Source organism: Tamandua tetradactyla, chromosome 14 (assembly GCF_023851605.1).
Source record: "Tamandua tetradactyla isolate mTamTet1 chromosome 14, mTamTet1.pri, whole genome shotgun sequence".
Classification (NCBI taxonomy): Eukaryota; Metazoa; Chordata; class Mammalia; order Pilosa; family Myrmecophagidae; genus Tamandua; species Tamandua tetradactyla.
Genome location: NC_135340.1, coordinates 90,441,681 through 90,458,147, shown reverse-complemented (window position 1 = coordinate 90,458,147; position 16,467 = coordinate 90,441,681). Strand labels below are relative to the sequence as shown.

At 35.8% G+C, this 16,467-nt stretch overlaps 1 protein-coding gene across 9 annotated transcripts in view; it reads right to left on the bottom strand.

The window, feature by feature from the left end:
• Positions 1-16,467, bottom strand: part of SCAPER (S-phase cyclin A associated protein in the ER) — a 678,157-nt gene that overhangs the window by 188,834 nt on the left and 472,856 nt on the right. The gene's annotated exons all lie outside the window — the stretch shown is intronic.

Sequence of the window (16,467 nt, the reverse complement as noted above, 5' to 3'; positions counted from 1 at the left end):
CCAGAATATAGGAGGCTAGAAGGAATAAGGATTGTTTTATCATCACAATTGACTTTTTTTTCTTTTTTTGTGAAGAATAACATATATACAAAAAAACAATACATTTCAAAGCAAAGCACAACAATCAGTTGTAGAACAGATTTCAGAGTTTGGTATGGGTTACAATTTCACAATTTTAGGTTTTTATTTCTAGCTGCTAAACTGGAGATTAAAAGAAGTATCAATTTAGTGATTCAGCAATCATATTCATTTGTTAAACCCTACCTTCTCTGCATACCTCCACCATCACCTTTGATCTTTCTATCCCACTCTTCAGGGGTATTTGGGCTATGCTCATTCTAAACTTTTCATGTTGGAAGGGGTTGTCAATAATATGGGGTGGGGATATGGAACTAGAGGCTGGACCTCCAGGTTTCAGGACTTATCAGGTCCAGGGACCCATTTGGAGGTTGCAGGAATTTCTGGAAAGTTACCCTAGTGCATGGAATCTTTGTAGAATCTTATATATTGCCCTAAGTGTTCTTTATGATTGGCTAGAATGGTTTTGATTGGGGTTTGGCAAGTTAAGGCAGGTAGCAATGTCTAACTGAAGCTTGCATAAGAGTGCCCTCCAGAGTAGCCTCCTACCTCTATCATCCACTGATATTTTATTACATTTCTTTTCCCCCCTTTTGGTCAGGATGGAATTGTTGATCCCACGGTCCAATGGCACCTCATTTTAATAATTTTCATTAGATACGATGTACCAAATAGATTTTAGATGTACAGTAGTGATAAGAAATATATTGATATCTCTTGAATAAAAGTAGAGAAAAACAGTGTTCAGCATGAAAAATGTATTTGTAAGAAGTCCTATATTTGGTCTTACACATTTGGAAATCTATAAAAACATACCTTTCTGATAAAAATAGAAGATACTCATTTAGACAAACAAGTCTTGGTTAATAAGAAAATATCTTGTCATCAAGTAACTAGAGGAGGCAGGAGAATGATACAGAAAGTGCAAAAAGGAAGACAGTCAGTTTTGACATTTTTTGTCTACAGGAAAATCGAAGAATTGTGACAGAATTTGGGAAGTTTTCTTTTTGCAGTGGACAATGGGACTATCAGATAAGAATGTTAGTTGGGGATGGGGGGGAGGATATAATGAGCCTGTGGGTGGAAGGGCATGTGTGAACACAGCTCTTACTCGTGATGCTGTCAGACCAAACAGTCCTCACTGTGGAGTTGTAAATTATATGCATCCTGCATGATTATGGAACAAAAGTCATGTAATAATGACAAGTAATTACTACACTGTGCATAATATTCTGTGATGTGACATTTTAACAAACTCAAAATTAAGTTTAAAATTAAACTATTTTCCTAATAATAATGATGCCTCACAGGAAGGAGTAAGAACCTTCAATGAATTTTTTTGCTTAATTGGTGAATGTGGTACAAGTAGAATAGGTAGCTTAATTATTCTACAGGAGCATATTCTAATTTTAGATGGAAAACCATCTATATTTTAAGCACAAACCTAATTAGACTTCTTGGATTTCCTCCCATGGACAAAGTGTTATGTTTCAAAGATTATAATAATACAATTAAAAATATGGGTGAACATCAAATTAATACATAAAATTTACTTTAAATTCTAGTGCCACAGCATTGTTTTGGCTGCTAACATAAATTTATTAATAACGAGACAGCTATGAATAGCAAGTCTTTAGAAATATTCTTAAGTAGGATCTGGTTTTGTAATTTTAAATTCACAATTAGACACATTGGCTCTGGACAAGACCCCAGGTGGTTTGCAGTGTTAAAGAGCAGATTAAAGTCAACACAACTAATTTCTTTACTTTAATCTTATTAGTGGTACAACAGCTGTCAAATGTAACCATCTCTGTAAAGCCTTCTGTGACATAAACAAAATGCTTCAATTTGTCAAATCAAGAAGACAATTTATCAATTGCTATGGCTAATTAGCTTGTAAAACAATTTTTTTACTTTTATTGTCTTGAGGGAAATTATTTACTTTTAGTAAACCTTGATCTAAAAATAGAGTTATATTAAAATAATACTGTCTAGAAATAAACAGTTGTTTATTAACAATGGGTTGCATTCTAAACTGTACCCCACCCTGGTTAATTCTATTTTATTAACATTTATTGAGGGCCTATCATGTAGTAGACACCCAAGGTGGCAAACGGGTTCCATCTCCATGATGTTTACATGTGTTACTGATGGGGAACCTATATGCTAGAATAAATCCTATGATAAAATTTATGCCATATTTGCTATCTGATTTTGGGCACTGAAAAGAGTGTTTAAGGTAATTGCACAGGAATACTGTCTTTTTGTTTTTAGACTTCATTGCTAGATCTTCCCTGTACATTTTGTCTCATACATACAAAGAGCTACAAGTTATTTCTGGTTCGCTTTTCCCAATTTCTAGCTGATCTAGAAGGCTCACCTTTGGTCCCCAAACTGCTAAGTGGGAAAAATGATTCCATGGACCATTTCCTGTACTCACACAATAAAACCACCACTAAAAAACCTAAATCGAAAACTAAAAACCAATCACCAAAAAATACCTCCTTCACCAAAAGGAAAAAGAACTAAATCCCCCTTCAACCTACCCTCAGCAATTCACTGGAATGATGGTAATTTTTATAAGATATCAATGAAATTATATTTTACTTTTATTAAAATACTGAGAGAGTTAAATGTTCACATAGCAGAAACAACAGAGCCATCACTACCCAATCTTATAAGAGAGCCAGCCAAGGACCCTCACAGACTCACACATCTTAAATGATCTGCTTTTGTTTTGTTGTGTAGTATACAATATTTAATTGATTACTCTTATGATACCAAACATGATGTAAGCTCTTTGAAGAAAACAATCACGAATCTCTCATCACAGAAAAAAATTCAACAAATCCTTGCAGATTGAAAATATTTCTCTCTGATGATTCCATGCATGCAATAAGGTATGGAAGAAAGAACACCAGAATAGGATGCTCTTCCTAGCCCTGCTTATCTGATGACAAAGGGTAAATCATTCAATCTTTTTAAGCCTTAATTTTAACATTTATATAATGTGATAATTTGGTGAAGACATGCCCACAACTCCGAATGCAGGAATAGGTAATATATAAAATAGTGATGCTATGCTTGTATTTCTGATAGCATCAAGAGTTTTACAGAAATATTTCTCAAAAGAAGTTTATTTCTCTCACTCATGTTTAGCCACAATTAACAAAGTCCTAAACACATAGTAACAAAAGAGTGTTAAATGACTGAACTCCTCATCGTGTATGATTAAAATAACACAAGCAATAGGACTTAAATCAGCATAGTGGCAACAATAGATAGATGAGTGAATGGAACTGATATGAACTCTCCCCCACTGTAAAATAAAAAGTATTCATATAACTTTTTGACTTTTACCTGAGTTAGTTTGCCCAATTCACTTATACGTAATACTTCTGATATTTTTCTGACAGTGTTCTGCTTTTTCCTATTACTAGAACATTTTATGCTATAGTGGTAGCAAAACTTTTATAGTTCCCCAAGCACATCCTATTATTTCAGACCACCATACTCTTCCTACACATGCTGCCACTCTGTGCCTAGGGAGATGCTGTCCTTCTACTTTGTTAGTCTGACAAACCCTTGATCTATTCTTTAAGAGTCAGTTCAGACGCTACACCCTTTAGGAAAGAATTTGTGCCCTACTCTGACAGAATTAATTATGCCAACCTGTGGGCTCTGACTATACTTGGTGCATACTGTTATGGCTGTTCTTGGCAACTTGTACTGAATTACTTCTCTATTTAGCTTGCCACCTAAAGAGTGAACCCCCAAGGGTACAGATGCTTTATTTGTCACTACAACTCTATTGTACAACAAACACTTCTCAATGGGAGTCCTGTGAACTCCTCTAGGTGGCAATGAGGAAATATGTAATGTCATATTTGGTTGTTGCAATGACTGGGGGCCTCTACTGGATTTTTAATGGATGGGATCAAGAGTTGTTATATACCCTGCAAATCGCAGGACAACCCTGCATTCCACCCTAAATTCCATAAGTGCCCCCACTGAGAAACAGGATCTAGAGTCTGACAGTTCACAAAGCCTATTTGCACATTATTAACATTTCATCCTTACAACAATCCTATGAGATAGAAATCTTTTCCTCATTATCCAGATTAAAAAAAAAAAAACTATGGTTCAATAGGGTCTTAAGTGGCATTTCTCAGGTCAATATACTGGCAAAGCTGGTATGTGAACTCTAATGACTCTCACTCTCAACTGAGTTTAATCCATTAGGGCATTATATATTTTTTTCTGTAATTCTAAATTGAGGTATTTCTGTCTTGACTTCTAGAACTAACAAGGTGGAAGAGTGAATACATTTATGGAAGGAATTTTCAGGCTAAAATAGATGTTAGACTGTGGTATGTATTTATAAAACATGATATTATAATCCATATCCCACGTAGGCTTTTCTTAAGAATTGAAGTTCTAGAAGGTGACATGAAAAGAGAAGTTCCAAAATTAGAAAAGTGGTACATAATTCTGAAAGTGTTCTGAAGTGTTTTCAATAGGACTCTACTATATTACAATGTCTAGAACACCAACTCTACATCAGTTGCCTAATCCTTTGACAGTTTCTCTATAAAAATACACTGCTAATTTTATAAAGAAAAGTAATGAAAAAACTGTGTGCACTTAACAGAAATTAGCTTTGCAAGTGTCTTTGCTGGAATGCATCAATTTGAAAAAATGAGACAGATCTGTAATTACATAAACTCAAACGCCAGTACAGAAAACTTATGTTTGAAAATAATTTAGATTTTTATTTTCAGTAAGGCCGTAACCTGATTAATGAATCAATAGCTAGACTTGATGGGAATGATTTTCTGAAAAAGCACTAGTACAAAGGAAATGGCAAGTAAGTTATAAGTCTCAGGAAAGTTGTGAGTAACGTCCCAGGAATGAGTTAACAGTAATGATTCAAGTTAATTAAAGATTTTCTAAAGTAGATAGATAACGAAAAATGTTCAACCCACAAAATATTACTTGAGAGCTTTCTGCATGATAAACAAAGGGCTTAATATAGAATGGGCTAAGAAAAGAGTCTCAATATTGTTGATTTTATCAGAAAACATGAACCCACCATTTACCAGTGAATTTTTTTCCTTTATAAGTTCTGTATTTAGTAGTATTATTGACATCACAGGGAAAACACAACCCCAACTTGAATGAAGTTTTGCATTTCTTATTGTGAGGGAGAGGAGAATTAAAGATGATGCAATGCTCTGAAACCTGCATCTGCTACTTGAACATGCCATGCTATGGGACAGACACTTAATGTTTGGTTTCTCTGAGAGGAACAAAACTGCAATTTCAAAAAGCCCACTTGGAAATGATATAAACCGATTCATTTTTTCCTTCTGCTAAGCACTAAAAATAACATTTATCAAGGACCATTTGTCTTTTGCAAATGTTGTATCTTTCTCCTAACAGTTATAACCGTGTTGTTAAACCTAATAATCTGGATAGAAAAAGAGGTATATAATTGAGTTTTAAAAATACATATGATTCGATTTTAAAAATACATCAAAGCATTATCCTGTAGTTGCAGGATTAACGTTTTGAACTGTGGCATGCTGCCAGGATTTGAGAGAGAGAAGTAGATAAGTGCTCTTATAATCTCACCTTCTCAACATATTAACCTCTCCTTCAAAACAGGAAATAAACTTCTAATTCCAGAATAATAATTAAAGAAATGATTAAGTTCCCCATGAACAAACTTACGTTTCATTAAAAACTTGAGCTATGGCCAATTATGATCAAGTCTGAGAGGGCAAGATCAAGGAAACACATTTATCAGTTGTTTATATAAATGTAAGACAATGCTATTAGGTTTCAGACTAAGTCCTAACTATACGGTTAGTTATGAGGACCCAAAGGCCCCCAAGAAAGTAACACTTGAGAACTGGAATAAAATTAAGCTGTAAAGTGTTACTATAATTTGTTCATATGTATGGTTCTTAAAGAATAATACATATATATTTTTCTATCTTTGATTCTGAAGAGAAGCTCCTCACTCTAGAGTATGTTGTATGTTTACTTTAGGATCTAGAGACAGCAAGTTTAATGTTCATCATTTTTTACATAGATTCTCCAAACTGGAGTTAGTAGAAAAAAGGAAAATTCAGCTAGTCCAAGCTCGTAGGAACAGCATTTATGAATAATGTTGAAAATTTAAGAGAAAGGCAAAAAAATAAACAGTAGACAAGTGCCAAAGAAAATAGCCAACAGAGTCAAAAGACCAGAACAAGAAGGAAGCGAGAGAGCAAATCAGACCAGCAGGTTAGGAAAATACGTTGGCACGAAATGGCTATGCTGCAAAACATTACTTTTCTGGAGTCTTGTCTATACTACCAAGTTTTACTTCTTTCCAACTGACGTCTTTTATTGTTTTTCTTGCTTGTCTATTTTCTACATTTACAAAATTCCCAATTCCAGGTATATCATATAAAAAAAATGAGACAATATTTGTCCTCTTGAATATGGCTTATTTCACTTGCATGATGTCTTCAAGGTTCATCCATGTTACTGTGTATATCAGAATTTCAATTCTAGTTACAGCTGAATTATATTCTGCTGTATGTATGGATTGCATTTTGCTTAACCATCATCTGTTGATGGACACCTGGGTTACTTTCACCTTTTGATTACTGTGAATAATTCTGCTGTGAACATTGATATGTAAATGATGTCAACTCTTTTGGGTATATACCTAGAAGTGGAATTGCTAGGTCATTTAGTAATTCTTTCTGAGGAACTGTCAAATTGTTTTCCACGGCGGCTGCAACATTTTATATTCCCAACAACAATGTCTGAATGAATATGTGTTCTTTTTTAAATCTTCGTTCTATCAATATGGCACATTACACTAACTGCTTTCGTTATGTTGAACCACATTCTGTTACTGGATTAAATCCAAATTAGTCATGGTGTATAATCTTTGCAATATGCTGTACGATTTGGTTTGCTAGAATTTTGTTACGGATTTTTGCACCCACATTCATGAGGGATACTGGCTTGAAATTAGCTTATTACAAATTTATCTGGCTTTGGTATTAAGTTGAGGCTGGCCTCACAGAATGAGTTCAGAAATATTCTTCCTTCAATTTTTGGAAGAATCTGAGAAGGACTGGTGTTAATTTTACTTTGAACGTTTGGTAAAATTCACCAATAAAGCTATCTGGTCTTGGACTTTGCTGAGAGGTTTTTGATAATTGATTCAATCTCTTTAGTTGATACTGGTCTATTGAGATCTATTTCTTCTTGAGTCAGTTTAGGTAAGATTTGTGTTTCTCAGAATCTGTTCTTTTCATCAGGGTTATCTAATTTGTTGGTGTACAGTTGTTCATAGCATTCTCATAAAAATCCTTTTAATTTGTGTAAGGTTGCCTTTCCATTTCTGATTTTGGTTATTTGTGTTTATCTAAATGTGCCAATTTTATTGATCTTTCCAAAGAAGCAATTTTTGGTTTTGTTGATTCTCTCTATTGTTTTTCTATCTCTATTTTGTTGACCTATGCCCTAATCTTTACTATTTCTTTCTTTTTGCTTTGTGTTTAGTTTGCTCTTGATTTTTCTATTTCCTTTAAGTGTGAGGTTAGGTTAATGATATGAGACCTTTCTTCTTTTTTAATATGGGCATTCAGAGCTATAAAACTCCCTCCTAAAACTACCTTTGCTACATACCATAAGTTTTGGTATTTTGTAGTTTCATTTTCATTCATCTCAAGTTATTTCCTAATTTACCCTGTGAATTCTACTTTGACCCACAGGTTAAGAGTATGTTGTTTAATTTCCACAATTTGTGAATTTTCCAGTTCTCTGTCACTGATTTCTAACTTCATTCCACTGTGTTTGGGGAAGATATCTTGTATGACTTTAATCTTTTAAAATTTACTGAGACATGTTTTGTGATCTAACATATAGTCTACCCTAGAGAATGATATGTGTGCACTTCAAAAAAATGTATATTCTACTATTTTTGGATGAAGTGTTCTTTCTCTATATGTCTGGTGGGTCTAGTTGGGTTATAATATTGGTTAAGTCATCTATTTCTGTCTACATGATTTAACTATATTTGAAAGTGGTGTACTGAGGTCTACTATTAATGTAGAACTATTTCTCCCTTCTAATATGTCAATGCTCACACTTCATATATTTGGGGCTTTGTTATTAGGTGCATATATGTTTATAAAAAAATTATCATGGCTTCTTGATTAATTGACCTTTTTATAAATATATAGTGCTCTTCTTTGTCCCTTTTAACAGCTTTGATGTAAAGTCTACTTTGTCTGATATTAGTAAAGTCATCCCTGCTCTCCTTTGGTTATTATTCACATGGAAATTTTACATCCTTTCACTTTCAACCTGCTTGTGTCTTTGAATTTTAGGTGAGTCTCTTGCAACAGCAAATAAATGGATCATGCCTTTGTAGCCACTCAACGAATCTCTGCCTTTTGACTGGAAAGTTTAACCCATTTACAACCAAAGTAACTACTGATGATGCAAGACTCATGCCATTTTGCTCTTTGATTTTTATAAGTCTTATGAATTTTTGGTCCCTCAATTCTACCATTACTGCCTATATATATTTTTTTGTTGATTCTTTGTAGCGAATCCTTCAGAAATCCTTCTCATTTCCCTTTTTACATATTTTTCCAATATTTTTTTTACATTTACCAAGGGGCTTAAATTTAAGCTCCTCAATCCAAAACAATCTTGTTTGATTTGATACCGACTTAACTTCAATAGTATATACAAACTAACTTCCTATACCCTACATCCCCTCATCTTTATGCTCTTCTTATTGCAATTTACATGTTAATAGATTGCATTTCTGAAGCCATATATACATCATTACTTTTTATGCATTTGCATTTTAGCTCCTGTAGGAAATAAAAAGTGAGAAGTAAAAAATTATAATAGCATTGATATAATGACTGTGTGATATATTCTTACTGGAGATCTTCATTTATCCATACAGCTTTGATCTACTCTCTATTGTCCTTTCCTTTTAACCTGCAGTACTTTTTAGTCTCATGTAGGGCTGCTCTAGTGATGATGACTTCCCTCAGCTTTTGTTTATCTTGGAATGTCTCAATCACTCCCTCATTTTTGAAAGATAGTTTTTCTGGATATAGAAATCTTGGTTGGCAATTTTTTTTCTTTCAACATCTGAAATACATCATACTGCATTCTTGCCTCCAGGGTTCCTCATGGGAAATCAGCACTTATTTTTTTAACTTTTTATTGTAGTAACATTTTTACCACTTGAAATTTCCAATCTGAACCACTTTCAAGTGTACAATTCAATGATATTAATTACATTCACAGTACTGTGGTTCTACCACCACCATCTTTTACTCCAATTTTTTCACCTCCTCAAACATAAACTCTATACCTGTTAAGCAGTAATTCCTCTTTCGCTTCACTCAGTGGCCCCTGGTAACCTGTAATCTATCATCTGTCTCCATGAATTTGCTTGTTCTGGGTCTTTCATGTAAGTGAGTGGTTGGTTTATTTCACTCAACATGATGTCTTCAAAGTTCATCCATGTTTTATGTATTAGTACATGTGCTGGTTTGAAAGGAAGTATGCTCCCTAAAAAAGCCATGTTTTAATCAAAATCCCATTTCATAAAGGTAGAATAATCCCTATTCAATACTGTATGTTTGAAACTATAATCAGATCATCTCCCTGGATGATGTGATTTAGTCAAGAGTGGTTGTTAAGCTGGATTAGGTGACATGTCTCCACCCATTTGGGTGGGTCTTGATTGGTTTATTGGAGTCCTATAAAAGAGGATACATTTTGGAGAAAAGGAGATTCGGGGAGAGCAGAGAATGCTGCAGCACCACGAAGCAGAGAGTCCATGAGCCAGCGATCTTTGGAGATAAAGAAGGAAAATGCCTCCCAGGGAGCTTCATGAAACCAGAAGCCAGGAGAGAAAACTAGCAGATGATGCCATCTTCACCATGTGCCCTTCCAGCTGAGAGAGAAGGCTTGACTGTATTCACCATGTGCCTTCTCACTTGAGAGAGAAACCCTGAACTTCATCGGCTTTCTTGAACCAAGGTATCTTTCCCTGGATGCCTTTGATTGGACATTTCTATAGACTTGCTTTAATGGGGACATTTTCTCAGCCTTAGAACTGTAAACTAGCAACTTATTAAATTCCCCTTTTTAAAAGCCATTCTGTTTCTGGTATATTGTATTCCAGCAGCTAGCAAACTAGAACAATACATCACTCCATTTTACATGTGAATAATTTTCCACTGTTTGTATTTGCTATATTTGGTTTAACCTCTCATCTGTTAATGGGACACTTGTGTTGTACTTCCATCTTTTGACTATTTTGAATAATGCTGCTATAAACATTGGTGCGTAGTTATCTGTTTGAGTCCCTACATTCAATTCTTTTTGGTATAAACCAAGAATTGAGATTGCCAGGTCATACGGTAATTCTATGTCCAACTTTCTGAGGATGCCAAACTGATTTCCACAGTGGCACCAGCAATGTATAAGGCTTCTTATTTCTCCAGATCCTTGCCAAGACTTGTTATTTTCTTTTTTTAAATAATAGCCATCCTAGTGGGTATGAATGGTATCTCCTTGTGGTTTTAATTTGTATTTCCCCAATGTTCAATGATTATAAGCATCTTTTCATGTACTTATTCGCTATCTGCATATCTTCTCTGGAGAAATGTCTATTCAAGTCTTTTACCCACTTTTTTTTTTTTTAACATGGGCAGGCACTGGGAATCGAACCCGGGTCTCTGGCATGGCAGACCAAAACTCTGCCTGCTGAGCTACTATGGCCTACCTTACCCACTTTATAATTGGGTCTTTTTGTTGTTGCCTTGTAAAAGTTCTTTATATATTCTGGATCGTAAGCCCTTATCCAATATATGGTTTGCAACTCTTTTCTCCCATTTTGTAGACTTTTTCACTTTCTTAAAAATACCCTCTGATATATAAAAGTTTTAATGAAATCCATTTTATCTATTTTTCTCTTACCGCTTGTGTTTTTGGTGTCATAGCTAAGAAATAACTGCCAAAAATGAAGGCTATGAAAGTTTTACCATATATTTCCTGCTCAGAGTTTCATGGTTTAATTTTTATGCTTAAGTTTTTAATTCATTTAGAGCTACTTTTTATATGTGTTGTGAGGTAGGAGCCTAACTTCATTCTTTTGTATATGGATATCTTTTGTATATGGATACCCACTTTTCCTAACACCATTTATTGAACAGAACATTCTCCCCCCAATTAATTTACTTTGTACTTGTGATAGCTTGAAACTATTTCCCCCAGGAAAACATGTTCTTAAACTTAATCCACTCCTCTGGGTAAGATCTCATTGTAAATGGAACTTTCTGATGAGGTTACTTCAGTCAGGGTGTGGCACAGTGGAATCTGGAAGTGACTTAATCCTATTTCTAAAGGCCTTATAGGGAAGGTCACAGAGAGACAGTCACAGAGGGAACAGCTAGAAAAAGAAAGTCACTGGAATCTGGAAAAGAAAGGTGAAGTCGGAAAAGGCTATCACATGCATTGCCATGTGACAGAAAAGCAAAGGACCATGGTTTGCAGGCAGCCAGTCTCAGAACACCACAGCATTTTGGGAGATTACATTACTTGATGACACCTTGATTTTAGACTTTTACTAGCCTCAAAACTAGGAGCCAATAAATTCTCATTTTTAAGCAAACCCACTGCAGGTAATTTGCTTTGGCAGCCAAGAAGTGTCCCACGGTTCTCTCAGGCTTTATTCAATTTTCCTCATTCTTTTTCTTTCTGCTCAGACTGAATGATTTCACTTATCTCATCATCAAGTTAATTATTCTTTCTCATGTCAGCTCCTATCTGTTGTTGAACCCTTTTAAGGAAGTTCTTATTTTTTACTGTGGTCTTCAGCTCCAGTATTTCTGTTTGGTTCCTTATTATGATTCCTATGCCTTTACTGAAATTTTTGTTTGTTTACTTATGATTTTCCTGATTTATTTTAGTTCTTTGTCCATGTTTTCCTTTAGCTCTTTGACCATATTTAAGCCAATTTTTAAAAATTTTTGTCTGATATAAACATGATCTGGTATTCCTCATTGACAGTTTGAAATACTTTATCTTACTCCTTTGCATAGGCCACTATTTCCTGTTTCTTGGTATGTGTTGTATTCTTCTTTTGCACACTGGATTTTTAACATACTAATGTGTTATCTCTAGAATTTAGTCACTGAGGTGTCTGCTCCTTAATCTTGCATTTCCTTGAATGTTACAAGCTAACCAACAACAACAAAAGAAAACACCTTTCTCAGTCTTCACAGATTAGGATGCATAAATGTTCTTCACAAGTTAGCCTGCCTAGCAATGAGTTTAAAGAGAAGCCCATGACAAAGGTATAGGGTCCTCTCTGGTCTCTTCTGAGCATGCATCTTGTCCTGGGCATGTTTATGTGGCTCTAAGAATTCCTCCATTTGTTCCTTTTGTCCTAGGGAATAGTATTTCCTCCCAGTTCCAGGGCTATATCATATTTCTCACTGCCCTAGGCAGCTGCAATTTTTGACCATTCTCCTACAGAGTTCTAGCTGCCCTTCAAGCTGCCTCTATGCAGAAGGCAAGTTTCGGGATTGGGAGTCTGTGAAGAATGTGCTAGTTCAGTCTTTAGGCTGCCACTGGCCAGACTGGCATAGACATACATGCACCAGAGTATATATACAAGTGTTACCTTGCTCCATCCAAATGACTGGAAGTGCAGGTCAACTCCATACCATGCCAGAGAGGGGGTGAGGAAAGGGCCATTAAGGGTGGTACAAGGTTTCCCTATCACTTTTTTTGGGGGGGGAGGCGGGAACATGGGCAGGCACCATGAATTGAAGCCGGGTCTCCAGCTCCCTATCACTTTAAAATTGCCTGTGTGTGTGTGTGTGGCATGACACTCATCCTTTACTGTGATCCTTTAACTGTTTTCTTGAGCTCTGAGAAAGATGGTTCTGTCAAATTAGCTTGTTGTTTTAAACTTCTGTGGGTGTGTTTACGTGCGTGTGTGCGGGGGTGGGAGCAGAATCCTGGAGCATCCCTCTCTCTGCCATCTTTTTGACATCCTTCTGTCCTATTATACATTCTTACAATCTAAAGTGAGAGAGATTTAAGGATTTAAAGAGCTATAACTAAGCCATGTCATGGAGCCAAATCAATAACAATGACTACAACAAAAACCACTGCTATTAACTAAGCGCTTCTTTGTGTACTTTTAGTACTCTGAATAGCGCTACTAGGTAGGTATTAGTTTCACCGTTTAATCAAGCCTCTGATATAACAAGTAACTTGGCCCAAGGTCATATAGCTAATAAGTGAAAAGCAGAGATTTGATTCTACATCTGTCTTACTCCAGAGCTTTTACATTTTCAATCACACTGTGTGTCTGCTATGTGCTACACAGATGAGCTACATCTATAGAAGAAACCACATTCAGTGGGACGATGAAGGAAGCTAAGCAAGGCTCATAGGGAAGAAACAGAGGCCTGATTAGTTCTCCAATAAGACAACCTAAGGTAATTTGGTGAGTTAACCACTGGCCTCTTTGTTGTTCTTGAGGGTCTGTCAGTAATTAGGAATGCCAAATAAATAAAGGTAGACTGGGGAAGACTCAGTCCAGTGATTAATTTTATGGCTCAAAAGGTTTGCTAACTTCCCTGTGAATTATGAACATCTACTGCTTCCGAAAAGGGCTTGGAGATGTGGAGCGCCAGTGAGTGCCAACCTTCACTTTTATTATCATTACTATTATGTAAACTTGCAATAAAAACACAACATAGCCTCCAGTTACAAAAGATTCATGTTCTTATTTACAGAGCAGGGCTTGTTTCTTTTCTGCCCAAAGAAAACGATAAACCATCATTTATTTTCAAACAGTAAAAGCTATGTTAAACAATGGTTACTATCCTAAATCAAAGAAAAGGCCAGAATATGTCATTCATTCTTTTGTACTGCAATTAAACTGCTCTGCAATTAAAGTTCGTAGGCTGAATAATACAAGCCTTCCCCAAAGCAGGTACAACAGGAAATGAAAATTGCCTTGCTGGAGGGTGATCTTTCTTCTCACTGAAGGATTGTATTGGAGAATATTTGTCAAGAAGGTTGACTTTGGAATACAACATTCTGACTAAGTTTTCTCAATAATAACTCGAAAAGGGATGAAGCAGTTTTATAGATTTCCTCTGATTCTAACAAAAACAAAACAACCACTGAAGATTCAGAAAGATCTCAGAAATATAAATTTCCAGGAGTGTGTATTAGTCTCAATTTCATGTTTAAAAAAATTAAGCTGCTGGAAGCAAAAATTCACTTACAAGAAGTTACCTAGTAGCGATATTAGGATAAAATATGTAAGATATACAACTGCTGAAGCACTATTTGGAGTAAAAAGGGTGGTAAGAAAAGAGAAACAGGGTGCTGGTTTCTCTCACACAAGCTCAAAGCTTAGGGGCAGTGATACATCAGGTTCACAGTCACAGTCCAGATGATGCATATGGTAACTGTTACTAGACAGTGGCTTACATTTCTCAATCTTCTGCTATTTATCACAGAGAAAAATGAATTAATGCAGGAGATTCAAAAGCCATAAAATGCCACAGGAGGCAAAGAATAGCATGAGCTAAGTGGCAGAAGGTTCATGGAGTCGAGGAGCGGGAACTCATGAGGGATGGAAGGAAAGGATCTGGGCAGGTCAAGAATAAAGGGAATAACCAGTGTACCATGGAACTGTGGAAGTCCTGAGGCCAGCACAGGAGAGCAATTGGAAGGAAAGTGAGAAGGAGAACTTTCTGAATTAAGTCACTGATTCATGCTCGCCAATGTGACTTGATTTTGCCTCTGAATTTAAAATAATCATTGAATTTTTCTTGCCCTTTTATGAGTAAGGAGCACAATACTCTCACATCATTAGTTCTTCTAGACCTGGGAACTGAGGTATCTTTAGGAAGTACAGTCATCATCTTGAAGTTGTGCTTGGGACAGGAGACTCGTGAGTCAATGTTAGATGCTCACAGAGCTGACATTACACAGAAAGTAGTGCCTAGTTAAACACACAAGCACTTTGGGTTAAGTTAAGAAGAAGAAACAAGCTCTCGATCCTGGTACTGTGGTTAGCTAGTGGGCACCAGAGGAGTACCAGTCTGGACTCTCAGGATTCCAGAGCATTTATCTAGAGGAGGTGAGTTAATTCTTGCTTGGGTCTCTTTAGGAGCTGTGGAAACCTCTCTGTTTCCCAAAGGAGAAGCACAGATGAGCACTAGAACAACTACCTTTTGCCACATGCCATTTCTTTTCCTATCTCAAATATTTACAGTCTGAATCCTTCTTCCTTGTTCCCCTTCCATAGGCCTGCCCATCAATACACACTGAGGATGACGACAGGCCAAACAACACACTGTAAATAAAATCCATTCTGATAAAGAATATTACCTCTTCAGGGTTAAAAAGACCTCTCTGCATGCCAGAACTGCCCAATATGTAGCTTTCTGCTCCACAATAAGGGACCCTGACTTTAAGGATATCATACCTTTTTTTCAACAATCTCTATTTTGTCAGTTGAACAAAGGAACCCAAACTAACTTCCATGATAAAAAAAGTTTATATTTAGAAATATCTCATGTCAAGTAGATAGCACTATCTTATACCAGGCAAGATTACTATTATAAAAACTCTCACCTAAAGTTTATATAACAGTTTTCATATACATTATTTTAACTGGTCCCCTCAATAGCACTGTGAGGTGAATATGATTACCCCATTTTTTGAAATGAGGAAACAGGCAATCTGGGTACTTGCCCAAATTCTTCGGGCTAGTAAATGCCAGAGGTAAAACTGGAACCCAAGTTTGTCTGACTCCAAAACCAGTGCTAGTTCTATTTTAACAAAAAGTCTCTCAAGAAAAAAGACAATATTCTTGCAACTTTTTTCTGTCATATCCAATGGACAAATGAAAGATTAATTTTTGGTCTATTTAAATACTGAAAAGCTTTCTCGGTGATACATATTGACTTTATCAACACCTCTTATCAAAACTGCAAATATAAGACCTCACAAATTGTGCATATTACAACTCAGGTATATACTTCTTGTGAAATACTGCTCTGTCACTATATTCCTGCAAGCCAGAGACTAAAGGGTAACTTAAGAAAAGCAGATATTAGGTTTAAATGCAGTGTAGCATTCTTACAACACAGAATAATTTACACTTAAAAGCCAAACTGCAATTCAGTTCCCAGCAATTTGGCTGGGACTCTAGACTATGGCAGTTTTTGCTTCAGACTGTTCTTCCTGTATGTTAGGGAATTCTTCAAATTTCATAGCTCAGGCCTGTGTTAATGTACTTACTCC